Raw genomic sequence first — 16,845 nt, 5'->3', positions numbered from 1 at the left:
CAACATAGTCAATTATCTTATGCATTTCAGACTGCCTGATATTATTACTAAATTACCAGCTCGCAAAAAGCAATTTGTAAGTAATGAAACTTGAGTAACTGGTTTGGAAAGGTAGGGCAGGCTTTATGTAGGAGCCAGTGGAGCATGAGCGAGCTCTATCATTAAGAAAAGTGGCATAGGTAGATTCACAGAAATGGAGTCTGGGTTTTTTTAGATGACAGGCTGTGCATTCCTCCGGCTAGATTTGCACTGAGAACATACTGCAGGAGCTTTATGGGAGAATAACGACCATATGTCTCCTTACCAAAACAGCACTGTATATGCTTTTCTACTGGTCCCGTCTTGCACAGGCGTATGTGGATAGTTTAATACCTGCTAGTTTCTACAACACTACAACAGCCCTCCTACTACACTCGTGGTGCATATATACACCTTCTTGGGAGTCTTCTCTTCTGTTTAGAGAGGCATCTTCTCAGCTAAGCTAAGGTCTGTCCTTTTCCTGTTGTCCTCCTGGCAATTTACCCATTGTTTGTACTTGGTGATTTATAAGCTCTGCTATGGTTGAACTGCACTTCCATTAGAGCACTATGAATACCAGTCCAGATGTTGCTGTTGCACAACTAGGGTGTGCCAACTAATCTAGCAGCATCTGAGACAATGCGTCCTGGCAGTAAGAACTAGATTTGCCTTCCAGCTGGTGACTTCCAGCTATAGGTTAGAGATCCATCCACCTGCTCATGCCACGTGGGGTTGGATCTTTTGAAAATACCAAGCTCTGCAGGCAAGGTTTCTTGGATTTCCTAGCGTACTAGGCTGGTGAACCTGTTGTTGTGGAAAATGAAAACGAGTCACACCATCTATTTGGTTCAAACAGTCTGAAGCCCTTTTTTGAATAAAAGCATGCAGGGAGAAGGAGACAGATGGTCACATGCAGGTGCCACCCTGGTGTCTCTCTGCCCTGCCCCTATAATACCAGACTTATATAGGTCCAAATTCAAGCCAAATGATACATTTCCTTACCACTCAAGCATTATAAATAAAGCCTTATAAGGAATTAACAGAAGGGCAGTTTCATAACTGACGCACTGTATCATGAACAAGGTCAGCTCCCAGACTGCTGCACTGAGCAGCACAGCATGGGGAGGAGGTGACCAGCCCTCTGTGGAGAAAGAAGTGGTTTGGGACTATTTAGAAAAGCTGGACGGGCACAAGTCTATGGGGCCAGATGCGCTGGATCCAAGAGTGCTAAAGGAGTTGGCGGATGTGATTGCAGAGCCATTGGCCATTATCTTTGAAAACTCATGGCGATCCGGGGAAGTCCCGGATGACTGGAAAAAGGCTAATGTACTGCCCATCTTTAAAAAAGGGAAGAAGAAGGATCCTGGGAACTACAGGCCAGTCAGCCTCACCTCAGTCCCTGGAAAAATCATGGAGCAGGTCCTCAAGGAATCAATTCTGAAGCACTTAGAGGAAAGTGATCAAGAACAGTCAGCATGGATTTACCAAGGGCAAGTCATGCCTGACTAATCTAATTGCCTTCTATGATGGGATAACTGGCTCTGTGGATGAGGGGAAAGCGGTGGACGTGTTGTTCCTTGACTTTAGCAAAGCTTTTGACATGGTCTCCCACAGTATTCTTGCCAGCAAGTTAAAGAAGTATGGGCTGGATGAATGGACTATAAGGTGGACAGAAAGCTGGCTAGATTGTTGGGCTCAATGGGTAGTGATCAATGGCTCCATGTCTAGTTGGCAGCCGATATCAAGTGGAGTGCCCAAAGGGTTGGTCCTCGGGCCAGTTTTGTTCAATATCTTCATAAATGATCTGGAGGATGGTGTGGATTGCACCCTCAGCAAGTTTGCAGATGACACTAAACTGGGAGGAGAGGTAGATACGCTGGAGGGTAGGGATAGGATATAGAGGGTCCTAGACAAATTAGAGGATTGGGCCAAAAGAAATCTGATGAGGTTCAACAAGGACAAGTGCAGAGTCCTGCACTTAGGACGGAAGAATCCCACGCACTGCTACAGACTAGGGACCGAATGGCTCGGCAGCAGTTCTGCAGAAAAGGACCTAGGGGTTACAGTGGACGAGAAGCTGGATATGAGTCAACAGTGTGCCCTTGTTGCCAAGAAGGCCAATGGCATTTTGGGATGTATAGGTAGGGGCATTGCCAGCAGATCGAGGGACGTGATCGTTCCCCTCTATTCGACATTGGTGAGGCCTCATCTGGAGTACTGTGTCCAGTTTTGGGCCCTACACTACAAGAAGGATGTGGATAATTTGGAGAGAGTCCAGCGGAGGGCAACAAAAATGATTAGGGAACTGGAACACATGAGTTATGAGGAGAGGCTGAGGGAACTGGGATTGCTTAGTCTGCGGAAGAGAAGAATGAGGGGGGATTTGATAGCTGCTTTCAACTACCTGAAAGGGGGTTCCGAAGTGGATGGATCTAGACTGTTCTCAGTGGTAGCTGATGACAGAACAAGGAGTAATGGTCTCAAGTTGCAGTGGGGGAGGTTTAGGTTGGATATTAGGAAAAACTTTTTCACTAGGAGGGTGGTGAAACACTGGAATGCGTTACCTAGGGAGTTGGTGGAATCTCCTTCTTTAGATATTTTTAAGGTCAGGCTTGACAAAGCCCTGGCTGGGATGATTTAGTTGGGGATTGTCCTGCTTTGAGCAGGGGGTTGGACTAGATGACCTCCTGAGGTCCCTTCCAACCCTGATATTCTACGATCTATGATTATCAAGATCTTATCAAGATCTGCGGCTTCCTGTGGCAGTGTTTTGACTAGAGACTTTTTCAGGGTTGAGGGTGCATATAATGGACTGCTAGGGACTCTTCTGGAGGCCCTTTTGGTTCTTTTCTAGTTAGAGATTGGCCTCGTTCATTATCTGGGTCAAGTGCCACAGCCTAGCATACGTAAATGCTTTCGCTTAAGCCAAGTCTTAGAGGATACAGGCCTGTGGGCCTCTTGCGTTACAGCTTTTGCATATGTTGCATATAGCGCATAGATTTTGCCACAGAATGGGATGGGGTCAGTTTCAACAGCAAGGTTAATAGCAATTTCCCCCATACTGTTTAAGTCACTGGAATTTATACAGGCCCAGCTGGGCACTGGACAGCACTGAACAGCTAGCACACTGTATAATAGACACTTCCAGGATGTGTTAGCCTTGGGTATTAATATGCTAAATTCAAATCAATCAACTTCTCACTCTGCCACAGGCTTCTTGTGTGAATTTGGGAAAGTCACAATCTCTCAGGGAAACTAAAGCACAATGGTGATGGGTAGGCATGGCTGGGAAACAAGAATTCCATTTTGTAAAAGAGAGGTTTCAAAACTTGTTTTTATTCCACATCAGATCAGAACAAAGCCCTTTAAAAAAATTTTGTGGAAAAACCATGAATCATGCACCAAGATACCTGCCTCAGAATAGTCAATAGTCTAGTGGTTAGGGCACTGAGCTGGGAGAGCCAGGTTCAAAGTCCCTGCTCTTAATCAGGCAGTGCAGGGACTTGGGATGTGGAAGAGCCAGATCCCAGGTGAGTGCCCTAGGCTATTGGTGATTCTGGGTTGGATGTCTCCTCTCACTTGCAGCAGGAATTCCATCCTGGAACTGAGACACCTTCCTGATAATTTCATTGAAATAGAGAGGCTTTCATGAAACATAGTTTTGATGTTAGAGGTTTTTAAGGCCCGGCTTGACAAAGCCCTACTTGGGATGAGTGAGTTGGGGATTGGTCCTGCTTTGAGCATGGGATTGGACTAGATGACCTCCTGAGGTCCCTTCCAACCCTGATATTCTATGATTCTGCATTCTCCAGGAAGGAAAAATTCCTGACCTCCTCTGACACTATTTTCATTCTCCCACCCTTTCCTATCTATATAGTCCTTGCACTGAAAAGTGTACGCTACCTACCACAATGAAGCTAATCTCAGTTGGTGTTTCTAGATGCTTTAATATTACTGAACATAGGGCTAAGTGCAGACTTTGTTGTTACTGCGATGGGATCACACTTGTGTGAGTAGTCAACTTCAACTTCCAGGTCTCTGCATGAAAATTTATCACAGTGCAGAGGCTGCATGCAAGGCCCTATTTATGACATAGGTCCTTACACAATATACAGAGCATTTTATAGGAGCCTCTTCATCTGTGGATGAGTCAAAACAAACCATCTGTGTTCATGCTGTATTGAAGAGGGTTCACATGGTAAAAGTGATTACGGAGACAGTAAAGCAACACACTCTATGTACTTATACAAAACTATTTTCAAAATCCAAGCTTCTTGCAAGCTTGACAAAAGTGGCCTTGAACTCCATGCTTTGAGAGGGGGACTAAGGTTACAGTATCCATGGAGAGATTTTTCACATATAAGGAACTGTGTTCCATTTTTAAAGGGCAAGGGTATAAGACAATAGCAGATATTTGAAAGACTTACAGCATCTGCTACAGGGTATTGCATTATGTTCTTCCTCAGAATCAGCTCAAGAATCCCTGCCAGTTAGCTTCGTATTTTCCCTGCCACAATAAACGTTAATGCAATTAAGAGTATTTTACAAAACCGCTATTAAAACATGAATTTGCTAATTCAATTGATATTCAGTTTCTGGCACTTAGACCAGAGCCTCTCTCAACCCTATGTGTGTGGGGAGGGGGGTGGAGAAGCTGCAATTCACTAAGAACATTCACATTTGAATCCGTTGTTACTGTGGATACTAATACTGCTGCCTGAGGAAGCATCCAGTTCTAGGAAAGGCCGTTATTATTATTTTGCACTGCAATGACTTGTAGTGTACTATGACAGTAGGTACGGTGTTTTACTATGCGAGTACATGCATTTTACCATACTGGCAATATGTAGGATGCATATGGAAAATGCATATACAGTACAATGTAATCAAGAAAAGATGCATATAATGGGGTGTATTAACAGATGTGACATACCAAATCTGTCTATTGGGGAGCCAGAAAAAACAAGAACTGGGCAAGATTTCTCAATTTTGTACAGGAGTTCCCCTTCCCCCCTCTAGCCCCCTCAAAAAACACACCCCACCCATGTTTACATTTGATGCAGAAAACTTAACATGGTGTTAGTGGGACACGGGTTCAGGATGCCTTTGAGAAGGTTGAGCTCCACCCCCAGTGTTATAGATTAAGGTTAACCTCCAAGGTGAAGGTTTATCCAGAGTTATGGAATTATTTTACTTTCCTGCTATAACCACTAACAATCCTGGGAGAAACCTTGTTGACTGCAAGTTTTTCCCCATGATTTCATCTTGGCTTCCTGTCTGCAGGTATATTAAAGTATTGCAGTAAACAGCATGTCCAGCAATACCAAACAAACACATACACCACAGGGATATGTTGCTGGGAGAGCCATACCTCTATGTTTAACTCTGTTATGCCTTGCAAGTATTAATGTATTTTACTCCAGGAAATATTTATCCTCTACTGCATCCTTTATACTAAACAACTTGCTACATATTACAGACTAACACGGCTGCTACTCTGAATCTGCAAAAAGAAAAGGAGGACTTGTGGCACCTTAGAGACTAACACATTTATTTGAGCATAAGCTTTCGTGAGCTACAGCTCACTTCATTGGATGCATGCAGTAGAAAATACAGTGGGGAGATTTATATACACAGAGAACATGAAACAATGGGTGTTACCATACACACTGTAAGGAGAGTGATCAGGTAAGGTGAGCTATTACCAGCAAGTGGGGTGGGGGGAGATGATAAAACCTTTTGTAGTGATAATCAAGGTGGGCTATTTCATAGAATATCAGGGTTGGAAGGGACCCCTGAAGGTCATCTAGTCCAACCCCTGCTCGAAGCAGGACCAATTCCCAGTTAAATCATTCCAGCCAGGGCTTTGTCAAGCCTGACCTTAAAAACCTCTAAGGAAGGAGATTCTACCACCTCCCTAGGTAACGCATTCCAGTGTTTCACCACCCTCTTAGTGAAAAAGTTTTTCCTAATATCCAATCTAAACCTCCCCCACTGCAACTTGAGACCATTACTCCTCGTTCTGTCATCTGCTACCATTGAGAACAGTCTAGAGCCATCCTCTTTGGAACCCCCTTTCAGGTAGTTGAAAGCAGCTATCAAATCCCCCCTCATTCTTCTCTTCTGCAGGCTAAACAATCCCAGCTCCCTCAGCCTCTCCTCATAAGTCATGTGTTCTAGACCCCTAATCATTTTTGTTGCCCTTCGCTGGACTCTCTCCAATTTATCCACATCCTTCTTGTAGTGTGGGGCCCAAAACTGGACACAGTACTCCAGATGAGGCCTCACCAATGTCGAATAGAGGGGAACGATCACGTCCCTCGATCTGCTCGCTATGCCCCTACTTATACATCCCAAAATGCCATTGGCCTTCTTGGCAACAAGGGCACACTGCTGACTCATATCCAGCTTCTCGTCCACTGTCACCCCTAGGTCCTTTTCCGCAGAACTGCTGCCTAGCCATTCGGTCCCTAGTCTGTAGCGGTGCATTGGATTCTTCCATCCTAAGTGCAGGACCCTTACTTCCAGCCCATACTTCCTTAACTTGCTGACAAGAATACTGTGGGAGACTGTGTCAAAAGCTTTGCTAAAGTCAAGAAACAATACATCCACTGCTTTCCCTTCATCCACAGAACCAGTAATCTCATCATAAAAGGCGATTAGATTAGTCAGGCATATCCTTTGTTGCAAGGATAGTCAGGCATATTTCCAGCAGTTGACAAGAACGTGTGAGGAACGGGGGGCGTGGGGGGGGGAATAAACATGGGGAAATAGTTTTACTTTGTGTAAAGACACAGCCACTCCCAGTCTTTATTCAAGCCTAAGTTAATTGTGTCCAGTTTGCAAATTAATTCCAAGTCAGCAGTCTCTCATTGGAGTCTGTTTTTGAAGTTTTTTTTGTTGAAGAATTGCTACTTTTAGGTCTGTAATCGAGTGACCAAAGAGATTGACAGGTTTCAGAGATGGAAGTGTTCTCCGACTGGTTTTGGAACATTATAATTCTTGATGTCTGATTTGTGCCCATTTATTCTTTCACGTAAAAACCGTCCAGTTTGGCCAATGTACATGGCAGAGGGGCATTGCTGGCACATATCACATTGGTAGATGTGCAGGTGAATGAGCCTCTGATAGTGTGGCTGATGTGATTAGGCCCTAGGATGATGTCCCCTGAATAGATATGTGGACACAGTTGGCAATGGGCTTTGTTGCAAGGATAGGTTCCTGAGTTAGTGGTTCTGTTGTGTGGTTGCTGATGAATATTTGCTTCAGGTTGGGGGCCAGTCGGTAAGCAAGGACTGGCCTGTCTCCCAAGATCCCAATGGCCCATCTTGATCATCACTACAAAAGGTTCTCTCCTCCCCCTTTTCCCCCCCGTAATAGCTCACCTTACCTGATCACTCTTGTTACAGTGTGTATGGTAACACCCATTGTTTCATGTTCTCTGTGTATATAAAGTCTCCCCACAGTATTTTCTACATGCATCCGAAGAAGTGAGCTGTAGCTCACGAAAGCTTATGCTCAAATAAATTTGTTAGTCTCTAAGGTGCCATAAATACTCCTTTTTTTAACTTGCTACATACAATTCATAGTGCATAGTCTTTAATGGCTTACAAATGTGTAAGCCCTGTTACTTGGCACAACATCTGCAAGAGAAGTTTACTGTGTCATTTCTTGGCAAATAAAGGGCCTGAGCTTGCAGACTTGACTCATGTGAGTCAGGGTTGTAGGATTGGGCTCCTAATACAGGTTTCAGCTTGTTCTTTTCTATAACGGACATGGTATGCCTCAAGGTGAACCAAACCACATATGCAGTCCTAGCTAAGGCAACTTCTGGTTGAGTGCCTTTATGAATGTCCTTTGATGCAGCAAATGACTGTTTTGAGTCATGGCATATCATTCAGTAGGTTGCTTGCACCTAGGGTGACCAGATGTCCTGATTTTATAGGGACAGTTTTGATTTTTGGGTCTTTCTTATATAGGCACCATTTACCCCAAGCCCCTGTCCTGATTTTTGACACTTGCTGTCTGGTTACCCTACCTGCACCTACAGGAAACCCACAGAGCATCTTACTCCGCGTCTATTTATGTACATCAGACATGCAATTTACTGATGCATTAAGAAGTTTAATCTAAATGTTTTACCCTTATAGGGGGAGTACCTATCATTGCTAGTAACTTTGGATGTACAGCAACAGATAGAATTAATCTCACTATTCCATGTGAGTTTGTATCTTCATGTTTCCCAACAGTGACCATCCCTGCTGTCTCTTCTGTTTATAATCTAGATGACTGATATTATAGAGCACTATACTCTTTGTTTAGACTTTAACAGCCTAGAAGGGAGTTTTCAGCTTCTGATGTAGAGGAATCCCCCGGTGTTGAAAAGCACAGACGCACAGGGCCAGAAACTTGCACCACCAACTTCCCCATGCGGTGCAGAGGGAATGCTGGGGTGAGCTAGGACTGGAAGGCACTGTGCTTCAGTGTCCTGGACTGGTGGAACAGCTGGTAGAAGTTACAGAAACTGGCTGACCATTGGATCAGGGAAGGTTGAAAGCGGCCTCCCAACCAGCTGCACAGACTGAGGTCAGCACAGAAGAGGATCAAGCTCCTTCTCTTTGTATTTCCTGTAAAGCACCAGCTGTACTTCTGGCATAGCAACAGCAACTTAAAAAAACCCAAAGAACTAGACAGGATCTTTGTAGACAACGTATTTTGTTGACAACGTAATATGTTTAGAGTCAACATACCGTACAATAAAATATTTGCAAGTGGAACACATTTCAAATGAGTAGAAACTATCTGCAATATATTTCTAAGACAAAGGGATCTCCTCACATTTATTGATATACACTCACATTTATTGATATCACAAGGTATATGCAATTCCTGGTGGCAGGGCTCAGAGAACTATATTGCATGATATGTCACCCCACCCTATCAGCTTAAATGCAGTTGTTGGTGTGGGTGAGGGGGAGTTGAGTTTTTGTTTAAGGGATGAAGCAGGAATCAGAAAATATTTTACCGCATGGTACTAAATTGCCTGGTTAAATATACTTCAAAGGTTTAAGTCTGTCTTTTTCCCTAAAAGTAATATTCCCTATTTTCTGGCTGCAACCGATATTATTAATGTATTAAGAAGCTGATTCAGGTATTTTTTTTTATTGGACATTTTTAGGGCTGAAAAGGCTGTAGGAGAGAATTTCTCTCTAAAATGAGGCTATTAATCTCTGCAGTTTAAATACCCCCTTTTCTGCTCCATATATTAAAAACTTACTAATATAATGTAGAAAGCTCTTGTCCATAACTTTATTTAGACCAACTTAATTTGGCCTGAGAATGATAAACTCAAACTTCTAATTGGACACCTTGTCCCTATGTCTTAAGGAAGTGTGACCTAGGGACCTCTTGGTTCCAACTGGCTTGTTTTCTTCCTTCTTAACCCTACAGGACCCATCCTAAGGCACAGCCATGTCTCCCCAATACCTTAGGAGTCAATCCTGCATACTACTCTCCCTCCAGGAAAGACTCCATACCCGTATGAAGGTCTATTCTGCCCTCCTGCTGGTCCTATTGCTAGCTTCTTTGGTCCAGGATGTAAATGAACTAAGCCTGGTTTCTGGATATCAGGTAAGTTCAATACCTAATCACCCACTGGTACCTAAACTAAGGCCATGTCTACGCTACCTGAAATCAATGCAGCGGTGTCGATCTAATGGGTCTGGTGAAGACATGCTAAGTCGATGGGAGAGTGTCTCCTGTCGACATAGATAGACTTACAGTGGTGTCTACACTGCGATAAGTTATGCCAGTTACGTAACTAAAGTTGACATAGCTTACAGCAATATTTTAGAGCAGCCCTAAAATGAGTTTTTGTAAATAAAAGATAAAATTATCAGGGCACTTAAAAGCCTAACTCACTTTTGAAAATGGGCTGATGCATTTTGACCATCCCCATGCCCAGACATCTACAAAACAAAAATCTTTGTTATCCAAATGGCAGTTGCCCAGTGAGGACCACACCCAACAGAAGGAATGATGGGAATTTACTGGAAGGCAAAGAATCCTTTTGGACTAAGCCAAGTAGGTAAACTCCTTCCTGACCTTCAGTCTGGTGCTCACTAGTTTCTGGTGTGTACCACTGTAATAGCAAAGGGGGAAGAGCCTGGCAACTCCGGAGCAAGAACACTTCCATCCTGGAGTGATCAATCCCAGAAGCAGTGGAAGCTCGCTTTGAATGTGGGGTCAGAGAGTCAAACAGAGGAGGGGAGGTTAGGTTGTCTGGGGATAGCTGCTCCCAGTTCCTGAGAATGAGGCAGGGCTTGGGCCTCAGGGGGCGGTGTGTGATTGATTGGGGGGGGGGCGCAGAAACATAGAGCAGCCCCCACAATATTTCTATTGAGGAGGCACAAACCTACTCATCACTGTGTTCCCACACCTGCCTAAGACCCAGCTCCCAATGTTACGCTTAGCCAAATAGTGACAGATTGGGAGACTCTGCCATTTCCATGGTCCTCAGGCATCATGCAATTCTACCCCTGGACAAGGAGTGATAGAGAACATATGAGGTATCTGTGCACTGGGGGGTCAGGAAGCTGCCATCCATGGCATCCCGACCAGAGCCAGTCTTCTCTTCAGTGTGAACTACCCTGCTCAAAAGTAAGCTATCCAGTAACATTTGCCTTTTTTTTAAGCAGAGTATTGTAGTCTGAGGAATGTTCAAGGACACCTCTCTTGCTGCCAGTATTTCTAGAGAAACACCTTCTATGTCATCTGATTTAAAAAACAAAGATGATAACCTTTGAAGCAGCCCAAAGTGAAACACTCCACAAATAGCTTTAAAACAAATATTCTTGAGGCAGGTAGTGAAGCTGAACCTGGCTTTAACCAGATGGGGAAACCCCTCTGCTATTAGCTTTTCTCCTGCTGGTATTTGGAGGAATGTTCAAGGGCACATCGGCTGTTGTCTGCATTTCTAGGTAGTAGATTTTGGACCTAAAATTTACTGGCCAGCTAGAAGAACAATACTGCAAAACCAATTTAGCTCTCACAGCTGAGCCTCACTTAACTGGAATTATTCATCCTTTCAGCTTGCAGAAATGGGTCTATGGTGGCCGCCTAGGCCCATACACCAAAAATAACTGTAAAACCACAAACGTATCAGCAGAACTAGTGTCAACTAAAGATAATAAAGAACTTCATCATCAAACCACCCTCTTGTGATAAGCCTGAGTAACAACAGCACATTGCATGGCCTCTGAAAGCCAGTGTACCAAGAGGTGAAGGTAAAGTCTAGAGTCCCCTGAGAATGCCTCCCATGCAAGATGTACAAATCCATGGGCTATTGACTTGAAGTCCGCCACACTCTGATGTCCGGGGTAATATACTAGATGTATAACAAACCTCCTTCAGGTATTTTTTGTATCTATATAGTAGGTCTGTAAATCTAGCTAACAAATTTCTCATCAATGTGTGTTGGGGCAGACACACTGTAAAAAGTGTTCCTTTTCAGACAGCTCTTTAAATGCTCACTTTCAGCCAACAGAAAAAGAACCGAGGCAGTCACAGATGGCTAGTGAACTCACCTCCATGTTTTACTGAAACTGTGGGCACTATGGAGTGATGTAACCCTGGCTGTCTTTTCATGACCGTCTTTTCTTAGTCTCCTCAGACATGTACCTCTCCGGAGTGGCGGAGTGCCTGCTGGGGTAATTTTCAGGGATTAGTGACTGCTCCTTGTTTCCCCATCTGTAACAAAAGAGCATCTTCAAGCAAGAATGTGATAACTGTGTACAATAAGCATTCTCAAACTGTTTGGTGTTTTAGCCTGGATGGGCTCTTATGAGAGCTAGTGCCTCAGGGACACTGCCCCTCACATTTGTGATAGTCTGACTCATCTCCCCTCCCACCGCGGTGGCAACGACAGCAATTGCTTACAGGGAATAATAATACTGGGAAAGTTATTTATGCATGCCTGACTGCTTCTTTTTTGGGGAAAAAAATTAGTCACGCTGTGTTTGCTCTTCGTTTCATCTCCCTGTGCCATCTGTTCTAAGCCGGCGGAGAAAAAACAAGGAGGAGAGCCAGGTCCTGTTAACCAACCAGCCCTCCATGGAAATTCAACAAGTATTCCATGGTCCACTGTTTGTGAAACTTGGATCTATGTAAACCACCTGATTTACTTTACCCTGTGTAGGAGGCTGCCCCTCACAATTCTCAACTGAACTGGAACAGGGATGGTTGAAGAGTGAACATACCATAAAACATCTTGATTTATGTTGTGAACCCTAGGGGGTCATGAAAGGCACTGAAAATTTACTATCAGCTAAAGCAAAGACACTTTTTCTTCCCACTCCCAACCTTATCCTTCATGTCCAAGTATCCTCTATCAACCTTTTGAACACACACACACAATTTCAATAGGTTTAGGATTAGTGCTACTGTACAAGAGTAAAAAAAATATGTAAGGGGGTTGGGAACACTTGACTTTGAATAAGGGGTCCCTAACCTGCAAAGGTGGTGGTAAGGAAAGATGGTCCTTTTCAGTTAAATATGTTGGTGGACCATCTACTTTGACTTTTATAAAACATGTGCACTCACTGCCTAAGCCTCTAGCAAACGTACATTAATACTTCACGGCAGCATGTCAAATGTGACCGGCTAACACTTAACTGAACACAGTGGAGTCTTGGCTCCTTAAAACATGTGTTTCTCGGTTTGATCTATAAAAACTTGGGCAGTTTAAATCATTCAAGTGGCAACAAATGAGCTCTATTAACACAACACATGGCACAGACAACCCCGTAACTGGCAAAGATCCATATATTTCAGTCTACAGAATTAGAAACCTGCACTTTCAGAATATTGACTGGCCCTCCAGAAAGATTCTATTTGCTCACCAAGATACCTTTGAGATAAAGCTGCTCTCATAAGTATTCCATTGGGGTCACAAGCAAAAACGAGCATGCCAGTATTCAACTGTTCTGTGCAAAACAGGAGAACATTAAGCAGTGTATGGTTAACCCTGGAAAACGCCAAAGTTAAAATTTGTATGTACAATCCCCACTTTGCTCCCTTTATAGACAATCATAATCCATAAGCATCAGTGATGAGCTGCCAAAATCTTAATGGGTTCCCTCCTCATCCCACGAGGGGGTCGTTGCCCACCCCCCCCCACCCGGAGCCCTGTCCCCTGAACCGGGCAGGAGGGTATTGTGGGCCACCGTAGTGAGTGCCCACCCCATCCCTAAGAGCCAGAGGCACCCGCCAGGGGGTGAGGTGGGGAGTCCCGGAGGTGCTTACCTGGGGCAGCTCCCAGGAAGCATCTGGCAGGTCCCTCTGGCTCCTGGGAGCAGTCGCTCCCACACTGATCACATCAAAAGTGGCACCTTAGGCGCTGACTCCCTGGGTGCTCCAAGACTGGAGCACCCACTGGCAGCTCCTCAGCCTGCGCCCAGGCCTATATCACCTCACCTCTGCTGAATGCGCTGCCCCACTCTGCTTCCCCCCCCAAACCACAGCTTCCCATGAATCAGCTGTTCCGGCGGGAAGCCTGGGAGGGCTGAGAAGCAGACGGCAGCTTCACACTTAGGCCGAGGGTGGAGGAGGTGAGCTGCGGCGGGGAGCGGTTCCCCTGCGCTTCCCGCCCCCACCCCAACGGGTTAACTGCTGCGGCACGGGTGGCCCTCCTCGCGCTCCCCTCCGCCTCCTGGGCCTGAGCAGGAAGCCGCAGCCTGCTTCTCAGCCTGCCCCAGCTGATTCATGGGAAGCCTGGTGGGGGCAGAGAAGCAGAGCGGGGCGGCGTGTTCAGGGGAGGAAGCAGAGGCGGAGCGGAAGTGAACTGGAGTCGGAGGTGGGGCGGGAAGCTGCCGGTGGGTGCTCTTCATCCACCAAATTTTCCCAGTGGGTGCTCCAGGGCTGGAGCACCCATGGAGTCGGCGCCTAAGGCGCCACTTTTGGCTGGTTAAATTTAGAAGCCCTTTTAGAACTGGTTGTCCCTCACGGACCAACCGGTTCTAAAAGGGCTTCCAAATTTAACAACTGGTTCTTGCGAACCAGATCCAGCTCACCACTGATAAGATTACATAACGCTTCTCAAATCGTATCATACAAGTGTGTCATCTCGTAGTTTTGTCCCTTTTTATTTACTCTAACTTCATCATTGTCTAATATCGCTAATATCATTGACTTGGACTTTTTATATGGTGGTAAGCTTTCCTCTCTCGCGATGGTGTCCATTTTACAGGTTCTGTAAACATTCATGTGAGACAGACAGGGATATGGTGATTTCAAAATGTGAACTTGCCCAAGGGCAGCTTGTTGTATTGCATTCTAGACAGTTGCTCTGCCTGGGAAAGCTGTTTGATGCCTCGCAGAAGTCCCATCAGTGAGAGCAATCTGGAGCTATAGCCTTTGAATGAGACTCACCGATAGCATTGGCTGTGAAAAACGTTGAGGTTTTGGAAAAGTCCCACCCTACCTGAGATGAAAAGCCAAAACATTCACCTTTTTGTGTGGAAGTCAAATTCCAAAATTTTGTTTCAGAAAGGATGGCATGTTCTGACACTGGGAATGTTTCCCAAATGAAATATGCTTCCCACACTCCCTGGGCTCCCGAAAGCCTGTGCTGCCAGGGAAGCAGCTGGGTGAGTTGGCCAAAAAACAGACAGGTTTCTGTCAAAAGTTTTGTCAAAAATCACCACAAACCTGTAGAGCATTTAGATTTCAGCAAATTGGCATTTTCTAACCAAGAGGGAGTGTCTGTTAAGAAATTCTTCTGCTACACCTGTGTTCCTTGTCTTTCTGCCACGTTACCCCGAAGGAGTTAAACTAGTAACCAGGGGGCCACAGCCTAGGTGCAACTTTGGAGAAGTTGTGCGTAAGCAACCAAGAGTGGGATTGGGGGAAAGCTCAGGAGGTCTTCCACTGACAGTCTAACCTACCTTTATAGTGCATCCCATGTCCCCAGGAAGGGAGTTAAACAAGTGATCTGAGCCTGGGAATGTGCCTTAGAGGGACAGTCCTAAAAACAGTGACTAGACTCTGTCTAGACCCCCATATTAGGGTTTTCTTCCTGGAAAGCAATTATTTGCTGCTCCCATGTGCTTTTTTGGTAGATTAAGGTCTAGCCTACGCTAGAAACTTGCAAGTATAATGGTGTCTGTTAGGGGTGTGATTGACTGAATTTACGACATTTCTATACTGGCAAAAGCCCGAGCGCAGAGACCGTTACACTGACATAAAGGTGCTTTTGCTGACATAGCTTATTTGTCTCTGGAAACAGGTGGGAAATGCCACAGTTAGAATGGGTAACACACTCTAATTCATGGAAATATATTTTGTACAAAAGTTTGCTTTTAAGAGGAGTAATACCAGCAGGAAATGGTATCTGAATGTAGACCAAAGAAACAGGTAAGAATTATTTTCTACAGGAACTTTTCTGTATTAATCTCACTTCTGGGTATGTCAGGCCTTCTGTTGGAGACACTTTGATTATTAAATCAGGCCTTTTAAGCTTCTAGTGCTTGGTGAACTCATTTTCATTTCTGATAGGAAAATAACAGACTGTCACACAAAGCCTTTTCCTTTGCATAATTTTCTAACATACTTGTGACACATGGCATAGATGACAGTGAAAGACTTAAAATTTAAGCTGATGATTCAGAATTAATAATGAGAAAACTTTATTATTGTCTCGGGGATTCAAAACAGGTTGCTGATTGTCTAACACCATTTGCACAACTTTAAATGGCATACACACAAACCAGGAAACCTGTGCTTCATTAGAACTGCTAAAATCTCAAATCATATTGTAGCCATAGGATAAAACTACCTCTAGAAGTGTATTGCAAGTTTTTATACTTTTTTCTTTTACTTCAGAAACCTTACTAGTGTGATCTTTTAGAAGATATTCAGAAGAGTGCCAATAATGCTGCAATAGCAAAGCCTTTAAATACCTCAAGACAAGAAAGCTTAAATTCTGCTTTACGTTCGGACTGCCAAGGATGCCTGTAGACTGCTTCCCCACACCCTTTTAAGCCGCTGAAGTAGAAAATTCTTGGGTAGTCTGATGCTGTTATCTTTAGATCTAATGAAGACTTTCAAAGCCTGTTGCATAAGAAAATTCTAATGTAAAGGAATGATCATTTCACAAGCTTTGTTTTTTCTGGACATTAGAAGCTAAAAAGAACGGACATTTTCTATACTGCACAATATTTCTTTGAAATGCTTCACTTTGGTGCAAGACAGCACACACAAATTTCACAGCTGGGTTTGTTGACAATGTTTAAGTGAATCAGAAAGCGAAGAAAAAAAAGAAATACCAGAGATAAAGTAGACCCCACTACAAAATGAGGGAGCCAAAAATCAGTAAGTCCAAGATGGCTAAACAACTGACCAGCTCTTTTATGATCAGCCTTTAAGAATATAAGGAAAAGAGGATTGAACATTTTGAAGTAACAAAGAGTTTGTCAACATGCAGAAGCTGCTGATTACAGAATAAAAAGATGAGGAGATGCTTGGGAAAACTGATGATTTGTAGTAAGACTTGTTTTGGGTCTTACAGTAGTACCCACTGGCCTCTGTAAGGATCAGGACCCCATTGTGCTTGGCACTGTAAGGTCATGTCTACACCACAGACTTTGGTTGCTGCAAGTTAAGTCCGCATAAAGTTGCTGCAGTCAGTATATTGCTTGTGCACACTCGACTCTTTGTGTTGGCAGTGTGTGTGCTCACTAGGACTGCTTGTGCCAGTGCACCATGGGTAGGTATCCCAGTGTGGAACCTGCCAGTGCAGTGTGGTTTGGGAAGTTTTGGCAATGCATGATG

General features: G+C 44.3%; 1 protein-coding gene across 11 annotated transcripts in view; it reads right to left on the bottom strand.

The window, feature by feature from the left end:
* Positions 1-16,845, bottom strand: part of HTR1F (5-hydroxytryptamine receptor 1F) — a 193,664-nt gene that overhangs the window by 14,324 nt on the left and 162,495 nt on the right. For 7 of the 11 annotated variants that reach the window (XR_012154089.1, XR_012154088.1, XR_012154060.1 and 4 more), the window contains one exon: positions 11,604-11,766. The exons of 3 other annotated variants lie outside the window; for them this stretch is intronic. The gene's annotated coding sequence lies outside the window, so the exon portion shown is untranslated. Of the gene's footprint in view, positions 1-4,445; positions 4,504-11,603; positions 11,767-16,845 lie in introns of those variants that run through there. One more of the 11 variants, XR_012154094.1, reaches the window with a different exon arrangement.

The sequence above is a fragment of the Lepidochelys kempii genome, chromosome 1, assembly GCF_965140265.1.
Source record: "Lepidochelys kempii isolate rLepKem1 chromosome 1, rLepKem1.hap2, whole genome shotgun sequence".
NCBI classification, from domain to species: domain Eukaryota; kingdom Metazoa; phylum Chordata; order Testudines; family Cheloniidae; genus Lepidochelys; species Lepidochelys kempii.
This window is presented reverse-complemented; position numbering and strand designations above follow the sequence as displayed.